Below are 19,975 nucleotides of genomic sequence, written 5' to 3'. Positions count from 1 at the left end.
CAATTTGTCCACTTGGTCCTATTTAGTCCACATCAGTCCTATTCAATCCACCATGATCCTATTCGATCCTATTTGTTCCTACTCAGTCCACATTGGTCCACTCTGTCCTATTTAGTTCACTTTGGTCCTATTTAGTCCTCCTTGTTCCCATTCAGTCCTATTTTGTCCATTCGGTCCACTTTGTTCTATTTGGTCCATTTGTGTTCACTTCAGTCCATTTAAATCACTTCAATTCATTTTGGTCCACTTCGGTCTATTTTTGTACACTTGCATACAGGGAAATGACATGTTTAGGTTGAGGTTGAGGGTACATACTCTAAATCCAAATTTATTATATGCGTGTGTGTGTATATATATATCTCAAACTCATAATATCCAAAATATTGAACATAGCATTTATTGTTACTACACTTTTGTTGAGCCACATTAACATAGCATTTCAGTCCACTTCAGTCAGACTAAATTTAAGTAGAAGTGTTTCTAAACATTAAGGCTATAAATATACAAATCTAATATGAATATATATTTGCTATGAATATGATTATATATATATATATATATATCTCAAATTCGTAATATCTAAAATCTTAAGCATAGCATTTATTGTTACTACACTTTTGTTGAGCCACATTAACATAGTATTTTAGTCCACTTCACTCCGGATAAATTTAAGTGAAAGTCTTTCTATATATTAAGGCTATGAATATACAAATCTAATATTTATGGCAATTACTCATTTATTTTAACATCATTACTTTTAAATGAATTGGAGAAAAATGCCCATACACCCCCTAAACTTTCAACTACTGGCCAAAAGACCCCCTCAACTTTTTTATTGGCCAATTTGCTCCTTAAACTACTCACAACTGCCAAATCAATACTTCAGTTAGTCACACGTTAAAACACTAGCAGAATAAGCACATGAGATGCACGTGTTCCCCACTTCCTCACAAAACAAAGTCAATAACACGATAGAGAGGAGAGACCTCTGACCGGCAGAAAGGAGAGAGAGAGAGGCGGTAGAATCAGAGCCACCGCAGAGCTTCCCTCCACCGTTTCACAGCCTTTGTCCCGGCAGTGCCTTGGTGGTTCAGCCGCATTGTTCAATAACCCAGCACTTGGTAATTTTTTTTTCCTTTCATTCTTTCCTTGAGTTTAAATCCACAAAGAAACTCTTTTCCTTTTTTAATATCCCTGTGCGAATTTCTATAGTAGAAATTCTTGGTTTGGTTTTATTCTTAGGTTGGTTTAATTCTTGTTTGTTCGATTTTTTGAGGTTCTACAGAGCTGTTGCTTTTGACTATACCATAGAGCTATTTGATTAAATGCCTGTGTGAGATATGGCTACTGCATTATCTTAGACTTAGAGGATATGGTGGCTGTTTCCTCATACTTAGTATTAGCTAGAATAATTGTTTTAGATTATTTAGTGTCAATTTGCAGATCATAAGACAGATGCATTATTTTAAGAACTCAAGTCCAAGTTGTTAAAATTAGATTCCACCTTCGAGGTAATTGAGTGTTGCTTTTGAGTATGCCATAGAACTGTTTGACATTGGCAGGAGTGGTCATATTAGAAGCTGTGGTCTGTTTATCAGTAGTGGTCTATTAGAATAATAGATAAATAGGCACTTGAACTTGTGGTTTTTACATATAGCAGTGATGTACATCCTTTGCAAGGTGAAGTTTAGCAGTTTTATTTGTGTATGTTTATGCATGTATTATTCTGATGGATATGAGGTGATGAGAATCAACAAGCATTCAAGGATCCATTGCATGTTCCAGTTGGGCCTATTACTAAAGCAAGATCCAAGAAGATCAAAGGAGCACTTAATGGGCTGATTCAAGAGATTTGGGCTGATTCTAACGTAAGACATTCTAAGCTTGGCCCAAAGGAAGATGAAGGCGTAATAAATTTAATTCAAGCTATTGAGGGCTGATCTGGCTTAATTGGGCTTAATTTATGACGTGAATTAATGGCTGATTGATTTTCCAGCTCCATATCAGTTAATAGATATTTTTCCTAGTCTGGAGCATTTATTTTTGGACTAGATCTACCTTAATTTTAGGCTTTTATTATTTAGAACGTTTTTAGCTATTTTTCCTATTTGGGATATGCTAATTTCAGACCAAATCAACTTTTATTTAGGGTTTTATTATTTAGTACATTTTTTATATTTTTCTATTTTCAGTCATGCCTTATAAATAGCATGCACTCATTGTAATAAGGAATTATTGAATAAAAATCAGAAAATGTGAGGCTTTGCTCTTCTTTTGGTTCTTCAAGAACTGTGAACTTATCAAGGATTCTTCCTTGTGGCGTTCAAACTTTATACCTTTGGTTCATGATTCTATTATAATCATTGGGTCAAGGTCTGTTATTTATACCTTTGGTTTGCGTTTCACTTATAAACGTTGGGTCAGGGTTCTATCAAAATCTGAATTTTAGCTTTCTTGGGAAATTATTCCAATACTGTTTGTTGGGTCTCAAAGCGTGTCGTTTGAGGTTCGCATCATGAGGTCTGGTGCTTTTTAGCTTGCATGCCTACTCTATTGTTGAGATGTTTGAGCAGGAGATGAAATTGTTGTCTTTCACTTGTGATGTTGTTGATAGTCTCCATGTTGTTTTATTTAAATAAGTAGACTAGTAAAAATCACTAGCTTTAAGGGAATAGTTTAGCTTATGGATGAGGAGTTTAGTTTATTTTTTCCCTATTTTTATGTTGTTCTTTTTTTTCCCAACTCTTTCTATTAATCTTCTTGTTAATTTTGTACTGTAGCCATGGATGAATGTCTACTTTTACTCCTTGCAAATGCGCCTTTTATGCCAAATGTACCACCCTTAAAATAGTCTGCATCCAATGCTTAGGCTGTTCTAGCAAAGCCCTTATTTGCCATTGGGAGTAGTACACTTTAGCTCAGTTCATCTTGTGTAAAATATTCAAGCTACATTGTCTATGATTTCAATGATTACTTAGATCGAGATATTGATGAGATTGCAGATGCTATGGCTATTGTGTCCAAACCGTCTACATTCGGTGCTGCACAACCTACATTATCTGATATGATGGATCTCCTATAGCAGATTTTGTCTTGCTTACATCAGATTCTACATTACCTAAATTGTATTGAACAAGGTATTAAAGAGATTAAGGAGCACCAGGAGTTAGGAGTTGATAATTTAGTGATGTACTTATGTTCTTTGTGAACTTGTTGGTTTTTGTACCTTGTGAACTTTGATGCTTAGTTATAACAATGTGTTTTTGTATTTAAAACATACTATATTTTATACTCCTACTCCTTGTAGGTTCTGAATATTGTAAATATACGTATCAATTTCTTTCAAACTTTGGCATGAGTGAACTAAGGGTTAATGTGGAACCAGCAAAAATCATGGTAATTGGTTTTGATTTTTTGCCTAAAAAACAATAGTGGTACTTTATGCAATAACACTATCAATATACTACTCAGCAATTCTCAAACTTACAACTTCTACACCACCACCAAAACATGATGTGTCCGAATCTGCCATGAATTGAACTTTATGCAATAACTCTAAGAAAATAAATCAATAATTACACTTTTCCAGTAATATTGAAAAACAAAAGTTTACCAGCTCCATCAGTATTCTTAAAAGGATCTCAATATGCCAGGAATTGAAATATCAAATGAGTCTTTACAAATGGTATACTGTTTGCCAAAAATATAACACTTAATGAATAATTAATTACACTTTTCCAGCAATATTGAAAAACAAAAGTATACTGGCTCCATCAATATTTTTAGAAGGTCGTGTATCACTAAACAAGATATTGAACTAAAAATTTATTTATCTTCTTGTTGCAACTAGACCTTAGCCTTTCCCTTATCCTTCTTGCTTCCACTAGTGTTGTCCTTTGTACGACTTTGACTTGATTGTTGAGTACTTATATTTGATTGCTGAGTACCCTATAAAAAGTCAAAAAGGCTAGAAAAGTTCGACAGAGTAGTACTTGAAATTTGGATGAAAAGTTTAACAAAGTAATACTTGAAATTTGGATGAAAAGTTCAACAAAGTAGTACTTGAAATTTGCCGATAATTTTTTACTCCCTTTAGCTCCAGATGTAGATGATTGTCCTAATTGCCCTTTCTTTTTCTTTTTATAAGCCTTCTTGTTAGGGTTATCAGGAGCTTTACAAGTTCTTTGATTATGGCCCCATTGGAAACAATTCCCACATTTCATGACAGTTCATTTCTTGCTCACCCTAAATGCATTAATAGGTTCTCTTGCCTCCCTCTTTCTTACCTTCTTATGCTTGCCAACTTTCTTTGTAAATTTTGGGGGCTTGATTGGGTCATAGGGTGTTTTTGGCCATTGTTCATGGCTTGGAAGAGGGCTTACCATCCATTGGTAACAACTTAGGAATGTCTCCTTAGTGTAAGCAATGTCTACATAAGTCTCAAGTTACTCTCCATACTCAATTATTGTAGCAGCAGCATGAAAACATGGGATTCCACTCAATCCCCATCTCCCACAACCACAAGTCCTCTCATTCAAGTTCACCACATATCTTCCATCATAAATATACTCCACCTCATATTTGGACTCTCCATTTCAACGAGAAATGCAATGTCCAACCTCGCTTTTTATCCTCTCAAGCTTCTTATAGATTCTTGGACAAACCCTCCCTTCATACCTTCTCATATGATCTATTTTGGTTTGCAACCTTTGCATCAACATCACTCTTATGATCTCCATTATTGTCAACATTGCTTTATCCCTAGCCTCCAAAATCCAAGCATTGAAAGACTCTGCTATATTGTTTACTAGAGTGTCTCTCTTGCTTCTTGGATTAAAAGCATGTCTGCTCCATGTTCTCACATCTAACTTCACAAGCCACTCATATGCCTTCACATCTAGCTTCTTCAACTCATCCATGTGGAAGTCAAAACAATTTTTTGTTGCTGCCCTAGCAGCACTCCACATTGTATCTTTGAGTACCTTCCTAGGAAAATCCTTCTTGAAATTTGCATGTAAATGCCTAACATAAAATTTGTGCTCTGCATTAGGCATCAAATCCTTAAAGGTTTCTACTAATCCCTGCCATAAAAAATACACAAATATACATTAGTAATTCAAATTTAGGTTATAGATCATGATATTTTTAAAAAATAAATAAATAATTCACATGCACATTAATTGTTTCTTGCCTTCTGTCGGTCTGAGATAAAGACCCATCCATTCTCATCCACATGTCCGATGTCATCCAACAGACACTGTAGAAACCAGGTCCAAGAGCTTTTATTCTCAATTTCAACGATAGCATAAGCGATTGAGAAGATATTATCATTCCCATCCTTCCCAACAGCGACTAGCAATTGTCCCCCTGTTGTCCCCTTCAAATGACAACCATCTATTCCAATAAGTGGCCTACAACCGGCTAAGAATCTCCTTTTGCTAGCATCAAGACAAACATACATTCTCTCAAACACATCATTTGCAGTTTGTATCTTAACTGTGCTACCCACATTCCACTTCCTAGTTGCAACTGCATAGTCCCAAAGTCTCTCACACTGCTTCTCTTCAGCACCATGTATCATCTTGAAGGCCATTCTCTTAGCCTTATAACATTGGTCCAAAGTCACGTCAACTTCATGGTCCCTAAACACTGCACCTTTCAATGCATTTACTGTCCAAGTATGATCATCTCTAAATAATGGCAAATATTTATTGGCTAGCCACCTTGAAGAAATCTTACTATTCTTATGATCCTTACCACACGTATGAATGCTCTTAAAACTTTTGATTTGAAAGGCATCTCCCATTTGTGTTTGGGATGCATGTATCTTCCAAACACTTTTTTTTTTTTTTTTTTTTACATACAGCTGTCACTCTCCACTTATTATTGTGCTTATACTCAAAATCATGTTTTTCTTTAATACATCACTCCTTTAGTGCCTCCTTGAAGACGACATGTGATGCAAATTTTTAATCCTTCACTAGCTATACATTCTCCATGCCAATGCGCTGGTTAAACTCAGGGAACCTAGGCCTTGAATTCCCTTCATCATCAGATGACCCTTCTACACTCCTTAACTCAACACTATCCCCATGATCTGAATCTCCTTCATCATTCCAAACTCCCTCAAGCTGCTTGCCTCCAATTGCTCTATTGATTCCATCATCCTTCATACCAAAATCTTCAATTATATCATCATCAGATTCAGAATTGTAATCTTCGTCATCTTCGTCATCCTCCACATCAATTGGAACATTAACAATTTCAGATTGGCCATCAGCCTCAATAGAATCATATTGGGATTGAGGGGCTTGTACATTTGGCATAGAAGGTGAATTTCCAGGGAGTGACAGTGGACATTCATCCATGGCTACAATACAAAATTAACAAGAACATTAATAGAAAAGCTAGAGAAAAAAATTAAAAAAAAAAAAAAACAATATAGAGAATAGTGGGAAAAAAAAATAACAATTTGCACATGCACACATGCATGATTGCTACTAATTCAATTCACATAATTCAAAATATTACAATATGCATGGTTGTTGCTAATCAATATTCTTTTTAATGGATCCATATTCAGTAGTGTTTAGAAACCTTAATCAGTTGAGTTACAAAGACATTCGGTGATCAAATTCCCTCTATCCCAACTAATGAATTATCATTAAAAAAAAAAAAAAAAAAAAAAGTTTTTGATATAAATTCAAATTCTTACTTCAAAATAATCAAGTATTAACTCAAACAAAAATCAAACCAAAACTATAAGAGAGAAAAATACACTACTTTAATAGGAAACTAAAAAAATACAATACCAAAATATATGAACCCAAAATAGAATTTTAAAAATCACAATGATTCATCAATATACAAAAGAGTTGTAGGAAAGAATAAAAGAGAGAGAGAGAGAGAGAGAAGAGAGAGAGAGAGAGAGACGGAGAGAGAGAAAAAGAAAGAAAAGAAAAAAAAGATAACAAATGTAAATTGATAGTGTCTTGCAAAAAATATTTTAGGGTCCACAGGACCATTACTACAGGATAACATTAAGAAAAATAATATTTGAAACAAATTATTCAAAGGGATATATTGGTCAGAAGGTGATATATTTTAGAATGTAGTATATGCAGCAATCTTCTGCTCTACAACATAAAGATTCAAAGGTTCTGTCTAAAGTATGTNTGGGGATTAAAAAAAAAAAAAAAAAGTTCTTAGAAGATGATTTAAATAGCAACATGTAAGAAGGAAAAAAAGAAGAAGACATACCCAGATTGAATAGTGTGACGGAACCACCAAGGCATTGCCGGGACAAAGGCAGCGAGATGGCGGAGAGAAGCTCAGCAGTGGCTCTGAACGGTGTGGTCTCACTCTCTCTTCCGGACTTGGTTAGTCTTCTCCTCTTTCCGTTCGATTTTGGACATTTAGGCTTTTTTTATTTTTTGTATTTGAAAGTCACGTGCATATCATGTGCTTATTTCGTTAATATTTTAACATGTGACTAACTAAAGTATTGATTTGGCAATTGTGAATAGTTTAAGGAGTAAATTGGCCAATAAAAAAGTTGAGGGGGTCTTTTGACCAATAGCTAAAAGTTTAGAGGGTGTATGGGCATTTTTCCCAATGAATTGCATGAGATTGATTATACATTCAAGCAAAAAATAATAAAATAAATAAATAAATATATATGCATGTGTGTGTGTGTGTGTGTGTGTGTGTGTGTAATTGGACAGAATTGACCATATGGATCAAATTGGATCGAATTAACCAAATTGGACTGAATAGATCGAAGTGGATTGAATGGACCATATGGACTAAATTGGACTTAATGGACCAAACAAGACTAAATTGACCAAAGTAGGCCAAATGTACTAAATCGGATTGAATTGGACCGAATAGACCTAATTTGACTAAATTGGCCAATTGGACCGTATGAACCAAATAGACCTAACTAGACTGAATTGGCCAAAGTGGACCGAATAGGCCAGGTGGACTGAATATACCTAAGTGGACCGTATGGACCAAATAGACCTAGGTGGACTGCATAGACCAAATTGGACCGAATAGATTGAAGTGGACAAAATGGATCGAGTGGACCGAATTGACCAAAGTAGACTAAAAGGACCGAATAGACCTAACTAGATCGAATTGGCCAAATGGACTATATGGACCAAATTGGACGGAATAGACCTAACTGAACCAAATTGGCCAAATTGGACTAGATAGACCTAGGTGGACCGAATGGACCATACTGGACCAAATAGACCTAAACTGATGGCATGGACCGAATAGACCTAAGTGGACTGTATGGACCTAATAGAGCTAACTAGACCGGATTAGCCAAATTGGACTAAATAGACCTAGGTTGACTGTATGGACCAAATTGGAACGAATAGATCGAAGTGGACTGAATGGACCATATGGACTGGATGGGACCGAATGGACTAAATGGGATTGAATGGACCAAATAAACTGAATTGGACTGAATTGACCGAAGTAGACTGAATAGACCTAATTGAACTGAAGTGGGTTGAAGTAGACTGAGTTGGACCAAAATTGACCAAAGTGGACTGACGTAAACCGAATTGGACCGAATTGATGAAGTGGACTGAATGCTGATCTGTTATTAGCATAGCTAAGATTGTGTTTTGATATAAATTCAAATTCTTACTTCCAAAATAATCAAGTATTAACTCAAACAAAAATCAAACCAAAACTATAAGAGAGAAAAATACACTACTTTAATAGGAAACTAAAAAAATACAATACCAAAATATATGAACCCAAAATAGAATTTTAAAAATCACAATGATTCATCAATATACAAAAGAGTTGTAGGAAAGAAAAAAAGAGAGAGAGAGAGAGAGAGAGAGAGAGAGAGAGAGAGAGAGAGAGAGAGAGAATAACCACATTTCAAGAGAGAATGTGGGAGAATAACAAGAAATTTATAAAAAATAATATGAGAAATAAAAAGTAAAAATAAAAAATATTGTAATAAACACCAAATTATTCAAGTCAAGTCATGTTATGTTATGTAATAAAATAACATTATATTCTTATATTATATATAATGCAATAAGATAATATCTATGAAATCAAAGGGAAGAAAAAAGATAACAACTTAAAAATATAACTTAATCACATCAACCCAAAGTAAAATTTCAAATAATACAAAAACTTATCAACTTAAAGTAGAGATACAAGAAAAATAATAATAAAATCCACCAAAAAAGAAATTGAGAGAGAGAGAAATAATCTTACGTTTGTAGAAAAATTATGAATAGAATGAAATTGAGAATTGTAGATTTATAATAAGAGGGGGAATAAGAAAAGCCAAAAATAAAGGAAGATAAAAGGATTGAGGAAAAGTGATATTAAGATAGATAGTAGTGGGGAGATGAAAAGATAAAAGTGAGAGGAAAAGTTGGTGAAAGTATAACATCAAGTTGGAAAATTAATAAAAAAAAAAAAAAGAGTTAAAAAAAAGAAGAAGAAAAGAGAGAACATTAGAAATGGGTGGATGATATGGTTGTTGATGTGGCTTAACAGGAGCTTAGTAACAATAAATGCTACAATTCAGCTTTTAAATATATACATATATATATATATATATAGATTAGAGAGGCTCTATATCATAATAGAAATATATAGTAATTATTGATCAATTAAAGAATCACTCTAACCTGAAAATATGACCTAAATATCACCGTGAGAGAATTAATGCCATAAGATGGTGTGTGCATACATAGTCTTTTTTTTTTCTTTTTTTTTTTCTTTTTAATTTTTTATTTATACAAGATAGAAATTCTATTTTAGCATAATCTAAGTATATATGTGTGTGAAGCTTCCTTTTGGAGACTTGAACCCTAGACCTTATCCCCCGCATCTTACAAGTACTTATACTTGTGAAGTGACTATCGCATCAAAGGTGTGCGGTGACTGTGCATACATAATTTTATTACAACACCATATTAAAAACAGGAAAAATTTAGTTCAGCACAACCCAATATATAGTAGATAAGCATTCATGATTTCATGGCACTACCCAAAAGACTATTTGATCATTTGAATAATATACAATCAGTTCCTCCGATAAATTTCAAAGCCTAGAGGATTATGACTTAAAATTAGATAATCAAACAAAATCTTTTTTGTTTATTTATTAATTTTTAATTATTTTACAGCCCAAAACATTAAAAGAAACCAACATTTTTGTAACCTAAATGGCTTACCTATGATACATTACATCTTATTATCCGAATCAAAGCCAACAAGCAGTAGAAAACATTTCTTCACTTGAGTTCCAATGCATGCATTCTAACATTTAATTGATTATATAACACTCGTTTAACACTATCTAACCAACACTAACCAAAGTGATATACTGATATGGTACTTCAAACAACATACCAAAAACAAAAAGATTAATTACCAAATATGCCTAACACAATTATTTTAACGAGGATACGGTGTACGTCTCTTCTATTTCTGAACCCAACACAACATGAAACACCAAGTAATAAAAAAATCAATAAAAAATTTGTGAACTTTTCTAGTACCCAACTCCCCCACATACTAACCTGAATAAACATAAAACAAACAATAATAAGCCTAGAAAAACTATACCTATGGTATACCCAAAAAAGATGGAAAAAAAGAACCCAAGATGATGATTCAACCTGCAGAATCTGAAACTTGCCGTTTGCCAATTCTCTACGAGAGCATATGAGTGAGAAGTTATGAGTTTTGACATAGTAGCTAGCTAGGTAGAGTTCATTCCACAAGAAGAATAATTAAGAAATTTATACAAAGTCGGATTACCTAAGAGATGAAGAAGGTTTTGTACTGTTGCAAGGGAGAAGAATAACCAAACAGATCAATGTGACCAGTAAGTGGTTCCTTTCTTACATCAATCAAGCCTAGCTTCTCACGCGTGGAGAATATTCTCCACTCATGAGAAGCTAGGCTTGATTGATCTACGACGGCTTTTTGTGTCGTTGCGACGAACTTTGACCTTCGTTAATAGCAATCTTTTTTGTAGTGAATAAAGAGGTGACAAAACCGTTCAAAGCAATAGGAGTGCTCATAAAATCTAAACTAGTTTTAACAACAATGATTCCCAGTCATGCAGCTTAGTCAAATTATTGCATAAATAAGTTATTGAAAATAAAATAGATAAAGTTGATGAATCAGAAGTATAATTGATGATAAGAAAACAAAATACAAAGCTAAGCTAAAAGCCGAAAGGATCGGGACAGTTAAGAACATGTTTACATAAGAACACTAAAACAATTAAACAAAACAAACCACCTAAACAATTTTTTATTTTATTTTTTTGGATGAATAACACACCTAAACCCAATCTATGCAAGAACATGGCCAACAATGACGGTAATATCATCTCTCTTTCCTCCTAAGCGCTCCTGTCCTGCCAACCGAGCAACATCTGCAAATGGGCTATCGACATTTTCTTCAATCGAGTTAAAGAATGCCATTGTTACAATATTGGAAACCTGATAGGCCAAGAATGTATTGATCCCTTGTGATGAATTAACCAATTAATTAGCTAAGTTAATTATTCAATTTGCACGCAATAAGCATGATAGCACAAATAAATCACCAACTAATTTAATATGCAGCGGAAAATAAAGTTGACACGGTGATTTGTTTTCAAATAGGGAAAACTTACACGGAAAAAACACCACCAGGTGATTTTGTGGTCACCACTCTCAAGAATTCACTATTATCACAATAAGCGGTTACAAGTAAATAAATCCTAGTACCTTATACCAACCTATAATTGAACTCTTATCCTAGTACCAAATTAGACTTGTTTTGTAGTGATAATCTCTCATTTCAATGCACGGCTCTCAGTACGTGACTAACCAATCAATGCATGAATCCCATTACGCGGTTTACACACCAACTTAAGAAAAATGTTGGCTGCAAAGTTCTTCAATTCATCACACAATGAAGATCGCAAACCTCCTTGATTACAAAACCCTACAGTGTACAAATACAACAGCTTCTTGAATAGAAAGATGAACTAGGGCATATGTCTCTGATTCACAATATACTTGTAAAAAACTTTTGCATTGAGGTGCATTTGTTGTGACGACCCTTAAAACAATCCTTATATATGTTTAGGGTTGTGAGAAAAGAAAACTCAAACATCTATACAAGGGTTAAAATGTGTGAAGGTCCTTTTTTTTGGACAGTGTCCAGGCCGAAGCTAAAGCAAGGACCCTGGGCCTTTGAATTGTTGTTTAAAGGGATTGGGCTTGGTTTACGGGATTGGGCTTGGTTTACTGTAGCTAAATAGGCTGTTTACAAACTAAGTGGTGCAAAGAGTAAGAATCTTACAATATGTACATACTAGCAAGCAAGGATATATATATATATATATATATATATATATATATGTATATATGTATTGAATAGCAAAAAATAGTAAAGGAACAATGTATACTAATTTCTTTTTTTGGTGTTGTTTCCCTAAAAACTTCTTGCTGACTTTCCATTTTGGGATGTCCTTAAAGGGCTGACCTTCAATCTCTCTTCCCTCAAGGCTTCTAAACCTTACCTTTTCAGACTCAGCTTTTTTGGTTGTCCTTCATTTTGTCATTTTTCCCAGGTGAGCCGAATTCATTCCTGCCATATTGAAGGTTTCCCGGCTACTTCTCTTTATAGTTCTTCTTTCTGGGTTGCCCGATGTACCAGCCCCCCTTGTTTATAAATTGTTACTCTCCAAGCTTTCTGATTCTTTTCTGTATCATTGGGCAATTGAGAAAGACGTATCTGTCCTTCGTTTCTTGTGTTTCTAGATGCTCTTTTTGAACTGTCTCAATATCCTCCTAGTTGTGTTGCACGCCCCGAGGATCTCAAGCCCCTGGCAGCATCTAGGTATCTCGGCCCAATTCTTCCCACTGACTCCCTTTGATTTTCTGATCTTGATAGGCTGGGCTTTTTTCCTTTCTTCCCTTCACTTCATGGGCCCTAAGGCCTGTCCTTTTATGGGTTCTGAGCTTTAAACCCTTCTTTTTTAATGGACTTGGGCCATCCTTTTCTTTTGTGGTGAGCTCAACCCTTTTATATGGGGTTCACCTACTATGCTATTTTTAAGCCTTGATGTTATAACTTTTTAGACTTCAACAAAGTGAAATCCGATCTAAAAAATTGATTTTCTTAAATCTCAGTAGATACCCTATATATCGAGCAACTGTCAAGCATCGGGCTTAAACAGCACAGCTTAAACAGCCTTTTAAATCTCGATAGATACTAGTTGTCGAGTTTTAAAATCCAATATTTCTTCACTCGATTCTTGGATAGACTTGCATGGCTTTAACACTTGAACTTAAAACCTTCTTTCTTGAAATATGAAATGCATTCTAGATCTACCAAATTACAAGTAAAGTGCATTTGGTCAAAGGATTAGCCAATTCTATATTAACATGTGTTCCTAACATGATTTACATATTTCCTAACAAAGCCAACTGCTTTGTGTTTACACCTTCCAAAGTTCCCTTCTCAATAATATCTTCGATTTCTGCAGGGAACATATTGTCTAGAAGCAGATCAGTGCAGAGAACTATGATATCTCCAGGTAAAACGGCCACTTTATCCACCTTAGGCCTATATGGGATACTAATCCCCACTGCAACTGGCACGGTTGGTTAAATCCATGCTGGTATATTAGCGATTTATACACACACTTGTTTTTCTTGAATATCATAAACCCACTATCTCCAACGTTGATAGAATGTAAATAATAATCCTTGAATGTCACAATACAAGCTGTAGATGAAACCGAAGCCATGGTTTTCTGGAAAGCTTCCTCCAAAGCTTCTCTTAGTTTCACAACACCATTGGGTGGTCGTTGATTATGGATTGCAATCAGAGCATTCCTCATGAGTTGGCGTGCGTATTCTCCAACGTCCACACCATATTTAGCCCAACTGCCAACGCCCTCCGCCACGCCAATAGCATTCTTCTCGACAAGGATAAAGTGAGCCTCCTCGCCTTGAGCTTGAGGCTTCTGCACTGTCCTTGGGAATGTAGAACGCACTGAAACTCATCTCCATGTGGCGGTGTTGTTTATGCACCACAGGAGTTGGCATAAGTTTTCCGAACCATTGTGGTTTCTTGATGATCATGTTGGGTAAAATCCCTACGAGCAAATTCAAAAGTCCTAAGTAAAGGAAATAGAAGGATACAACGCTTTGGGTTCTATAACTTAGATTCTTATATAGAAGGATGTTCCTGAGGTTCATATTCTCATGGACTCTATAATCCAGTCCTGTTAGGATTCGTAATTGGGAATTCTTGAAATCTAGTTATGATTTATTTAAAATTTTTTTAATTAATTAATTATTTTTTACGGGGCCTATTAAAGTCAAAAATAAGAACACTCATTGGAGAAGTAAGGATAGCAAAAACAACCCGCGCTTCCTGTAAAAATAAAAAAAGACTCCCCATGCTGCTCCATCCAACAAATTCAGATCCTTTAGATTTTTTAGGGTACTCTACCAAATAGATTTCCTTAAATCTTAACAATTCTTTAACAATTTAGTGATTTAGATTCTGCCATATTAGCATTCCATTAACAATAATCTTTTTGAGAAAGACTAACAATAATCTTAATTGTTTTGTTTGCAACATTATTTTATTATTTTAAGAATATTGTTAGTGAAATACTGACACGGTAGAATCTAGATCATTAAATTATTAAAGAGTAGTTAGGATTTAAAGAAGTCCATTGGTAGAATACTCTAAGAAATTTAGAAGATTTGAATCCCCACCGAGCAAGGATTTTCCAACCCCAAAAAGGAAATAGGGTGGGGATAGGTTTTTTTTTTTTTTTTTTTTCAATTTGAAGTCATGTCTTCAACTCATGAGATTAGTTCAAATTTATTTATATGTGCGAATGCGTATGTGTAATAAGTTTTACCATTTTCAGTGGTAGCTTTAGGAATTTTTTTTTTTAGAGTGGTTATTAAGAAATTTAAATTATACAAAATCTAATAAAACAATAACTTAAATATATGCTACAACTGTGAGACGAGTCACTAAGGAAAGCAAAATTGTTGCGACTGCAAAACCAAAAAGACTATAATTGTTGTCACCATCAAGGAGAACTGACCACCACAATATTTTTCTTGGTATCATTTTTTAGGGAAAAATGAAATTATAAATTATTTTTATTAAATAGGTTGAAAGAGCTACAAATTTGAATATTTAGTGATTTTTATCTTTTGTTTTATAATAGGCTTTTTGTTGAATAATTTGATCACTTGATGTTGTTTGGTCTTGTCTTATTTTTGTTTGGTTTATGTTTTTTGTTATTTGGGCTAATATTTATTGTTTTTATTTAAGCTTTTTCTTTTTAATTTTATAAAAGGGATTAATGCTACGTTCACAATATTTTTACAATAAATCTTATAGAAAAAGCTGTTTTTAGTGAGTAAAAAAAAATAATATCATTATTGGGTCCAAATTAGAATTGGTAACAGCTTACCATATTAGATTTGTTGTAAAAGTATTGTAAAAGAGAGATGCTATGTCTACAACAATTTTACAACATTTTTACAACAAATCACAGATGATTAATTGTTATTGGTTCAAGTTTGAAACAAACATTAAGATTACTTTTTTGTCCCAACAATAACAATCAGTAACAACTTGCCACTTAGAATTTGTTGTAAAAATATTATAGACATATCATTTTTCATTATAAAAATGTTGTAAATGTAGTATTATTCATTATAACAATTTTTTTTCCCCTTAACATTAATTAACACGACCTAAGTTATAGCTTTGATTAAAAAATGTTATAGGCACAAACTATTTTACAACATTTTTACCATATATTGATGTGGCAAACCTCTTATTAATTTTCATCTAAACTTACTATTAATATCACTTTTTTTATTTACTAATAATCACTTATCACATCAGTAATTTGTAAAAAAAAAATTTTGTATCTTCAACCTTATTCTTAAAAAATATAGGGTCATTCTGTACCCACATTTTTTTTTTTTTTTTGTGTGGGTACAATACCCACTTGTGGATCTAAATATTGATTTCACTTGCTTTAAATCCACGCCGTTGACGTGATTTAAGTGAATTACCAAATTACCGGTCAAAAAGGTAACATATAAAGTGAAACACTCAAACACAGGAAAAAACAGACGTCTCTTTTTTCTCTCTCTCGCTTTCTCGTGTTCTCTGTTGCGTTCTTTCAATTCTGCTCGTTGATCTTCACCTAGCCTTCATAAAAATCTCAGGTAAACCAATCTTCATTCCTTTTCCTTGAATTTATCGTCAAGATATGGGTTTGATGATTTATTTCAAGTGAAGGCGAGAGTAGGATAGGTTTTTTCTTCATCCCTTTTCCTTGAATTTATCGTCAAGATTTGGGCCTATTTGATTGGTGAAATCTGAACTGAAATTTCGTAATAGGCTGATTCCGGTTTTGGAGAAGGCACTGGATTTTTTTGGTTAAATTGAGTTTATCTCATTGAATGTATGAATTGATTGGCGAATTTTTGGACTCGGGTTTGTTTTATAAGTAACTAATTTTGTTGGTTAATTTGAGCTTAGCTTGTCGGACCATTTGAACTGATTGGTGAGTTTTCGGATATAGGTTTTGGGGAAGTAACTAATTTTGTTGGTTAAATTGAGTTTAGTTTTATTGAGTGCGTGAATTGGCGGGCGAATTATTGGATTTGGGTTTTAGAGAAGTAACTTGTTTTGATGATTCGATTGAGTTTAGTTCATTTGTATTTGCGTTGTGTGTGTTGTTTTATTGATTCAATGTTTGTGTGGTTCAATTCTTTTGCAGGTAGTAAAGGGGAAAGGAAATATATCAGGCTATGCCCACACACATCCTACTACTAATGGAAGAAAATGGTACAGGGAAGAGAGATTTAGGAGTAATGCCAATGGTTGTTGGTCCACGAACAAGTGGTGCGTGCCGTTTAGTTGCTTTGTGAATTTAAACTGATTGAGTATAATTTGCCAGTATTTTATGATGGTCTAGATTGATGGTTTTAGGGATTTCAGGTTACCATTATGCTAGGACCATATAGGCTATTGAGACAATCAAATACATTTCATGATTGCTGAGGAAAATTAGGAGAAGCTTTATGCTTTATTCAGTTGCTGCAAAATTAGAGAGAAGAGACAGGAGTTTAAACCTTGGTTATTTAGGTTACACTTTGATTTCTGTCTTATTCCTACTTTTCTTATCAACCAAAGGTATTATTGTTCATGTAAACCTAATGTCATTTAAAACAGGGGCTTATGGATTGGTTTATGGTATTTAGAGAATTTGCTGTCCAAGTTTCTAATACAGTTGTTACAAAAAATATTTTTAGTTTAATATTGATGGGTGTATGTCATTTACAGGCAGTAAAGCAATGGGATCAATCAGGGTCACGGTGACATTGGAGTGCATGGTGACTACTTATCTCTTTTTATATAAGCTTTTTATATCGTTTCTAGTTCTTTATATGTTTCACTGCCCTAACTCTGATGCCCTAATTCATGTGAAGATTCCCGGATGAGTCCAAATGATCTGCGTTTGAAACTGATAAACAAAAGAAAGATGAAGCGAATTCCAAGGGTTTTTGAAGAGAGAAGGAAGATGGACCAAAAGTCAAAAGTTGTCAAAAACTATTCAGCCTTCAAGGCATAACATGCAGCAGCAAAGGTCTGAATTAAAAGGACGTACTTCTTGTGGCGAACGCCAGCCACAAAAAGACCTAGATCCCCAAATAGAAATTTGAAATCTTCTAGGGGACTCTCACCACAAAGAAATTTCAATGACCTGCACCGAGAACCATCGCTAATGGCAGCTGATAATTCAAGAGCTAGATGGTTTTTAAGCAATGATGGTGCTTCTAGGCCAACAGGACCTTTAATTATCAAAGGTCTTGATACTTCAGAGCTAGTCATGTAGCTTACACCAATAGGTGGCATTGGGTAGAAAAGTTTTCATTCGGTATGATTTTTCCCCCCGCTGCCCTGTTTTAGCTTAATTTAAGAGGATTTGGTTTATATTTGTGAGGTTATCTAGATTAATGGTTGTGTATAATTGCCGTTGTCATCTAATGTTATGCATTCATAATGCTTTGTTGAATGGAATTTTAAAAGGTGGAAGAATCTCACACTGTCACTAGCTTGTTGCAATTGCTTGGTTTGGGGAAATATAACATTCTTTTCCGGGCTGAAGAGGTAAGTAACCTGCATCTATCCAATCTTTTGAAAGAAAAATTTCCTGAGGATAAGTTTTTCTGTGTTGAATGTTTGACCTTCCCATATTTTGAATGGAAAGTATAAGCCAGTGATGTGATTTCTTAGAGAACAAGATAGATCTGTTGTGATGGTTTAGTATGTAGTCTGTACAGAGTGGTGACTGGGAAATGCATAAACAAAAATCATTTAATAATTGGTTCATCTGATCATAGGTGGACATGACTGCATTGAAGTAGATGGGTGATAAAGACCTCAAAGATATGGGGATACATAAGGTACTGTGCTTTCACTCTCTTAAAATTTGACAACTGTCTAATTTTGTTTTGTTGTGATTTTTTTTTTTTTTTTTTCAGGTTCATGTTGGATGTTCACAATTCTTGCAGTCTACTTTGAGCCGGATGATTTGTATGGAAATAAGTTCAGCTCAGTGTAAATACTAAGTACTGACTGCAGCTAAAAGAAACATTATCACGTAGTGGCTGTTCACAATTCTTTTAGTCTACTGTGAGCCCAATAAATTGCATGGAAATAAGTTCAGCTCAGTGTAAATACTGACTATTGACTGCAACTAAAAGGCCCCTTTACTGGTCAATCACCTTGAACTAACTTGTGTATCATCTTCATTTCATGTATAGATGTCCAATGGAAAAAAAATTAATCTGTTCTCACAAAAGCTGTTTGACATGCAGGGACCGAGAAAGAAGATTCTTCTAGCTCTGTGACCTCGTTCCAGATGAGAACAACCATAGCTGCAAAAATTTATTGCCTGCACTTAGGAGAGTATTTGTTACATCTGTAACTTATAGCTCGAGTAAATATTGATAAGCATGGGGAGTGTTTAGTATTTTTTAGGTGGAGATATGAGTGTGTTGCTTTTCAAGAACCAGAAATCTGTCTTGGAGGAAAAAAATGAAACGGTTTATATATGTAATGGGATATGGACGATTGTGCTAGTGAAACATCTAACTATTTGTTTAATCAACATAATTTTTTTTTTTCTCATTTTGCATATTGCTTTGGAATGATTCATTTGTGTTTGGAATATCTTTTTATTGAAACTTGGCAAAAGTATAATTGTGCCTTTATGAGTGAGATTTAAAATAAAAAAAAAACTGTATGCAAGCAAATAGTTTGAAAGGCTGAAAGCTAAGAACTAATCCAAACCGACCCGAAAGCCTATTCAATCTATAGGATATTGCATAGGTGTGAGGGTCAATATATCTGCTGCACTATGGCATGCTTCACCGGAAACATAGGTTCACTGGTGCAAATTTTATTTTCTCCAATAATTATAGCATGTCTGAGGTGCAAAATTTGTTTAGACTTTTTGGAGTATAAATTCACCCAATACAACTCCACTATGCTGTAAACATAGCAAACAACATGAGTTCTAACGTTCTATTCAATTGTGATATTGATTGGTGAATGTGATGCTTAATTAACTAGCTCGATTGGAGAGATGACTAAGATCATTGAAAGCATACAATCAATTACCAACATTCTATCATATAATCTTTATCAAAATAGTTATATATCACTCACATCTGACTACTTCTTCAAATCTATATCTATATATTATTAAAAGCTAAAACGTAGCGTTTAATGCTGCTGCTCTCATGTTGCGCCACATCAATTGCCATGACATTTTTTTTTTTAATATAATTTGTCCTAAAATTTTTAAATGGTTTTTACGATTTTCAACCCTTTAAATCCCAGCCTTATAAATGCA

At 34.1% G+C, this 19,975-nt stretch overlaps 1 long non-coding RNA gene across 1 annotated transcript; it reads left to right on the top strand.

Annotated features, from left to right (window-relative positions):
- The first annotated feature begins 16,152 nt into the window (after positions 1-16,152).
- LOC112011269 (uncharacterized) lies at positions 16,153-19,248 on the top strand. The gene is made up of 8 exons (XR_002882846.2): positions 16,153-16,274; positions 16,832-16,956; positions 17,398-17,447; positions 17,544-17,992; positions 18,145-18,225; positions 18,459-18,521; positions 18,600-18,833; positions 18,936-19,248. It is a non-coding gene; the product is annotated as an uncharacterized LOC112011269 (long non-coding RNA).
- The last annotated feature ends 727 nt before the right edge of the window (positions 19,249-19,975 follow it).

Source organism: Quercus suber, unplaced genomic scaffold (assembly GCF_002906115.3).
Source record: "Quercus suber isolate HL8 unplaced genomic scaffold, Cork oak 2.0 scaffold_221, whole genome shotgun sequence".
NCBI classification, from domain to species: Eukaryota; Viridiplantae; Streptophyta; class Magnoliopsida; order Fagales; family Fagaceae; genus Quercus; species Quercus suber.
The sequence above is the reverse complement of the archived record's forward strand: the minus strand, read 5'-3'. Positions and strand labels throughout refer to the sequence as shown.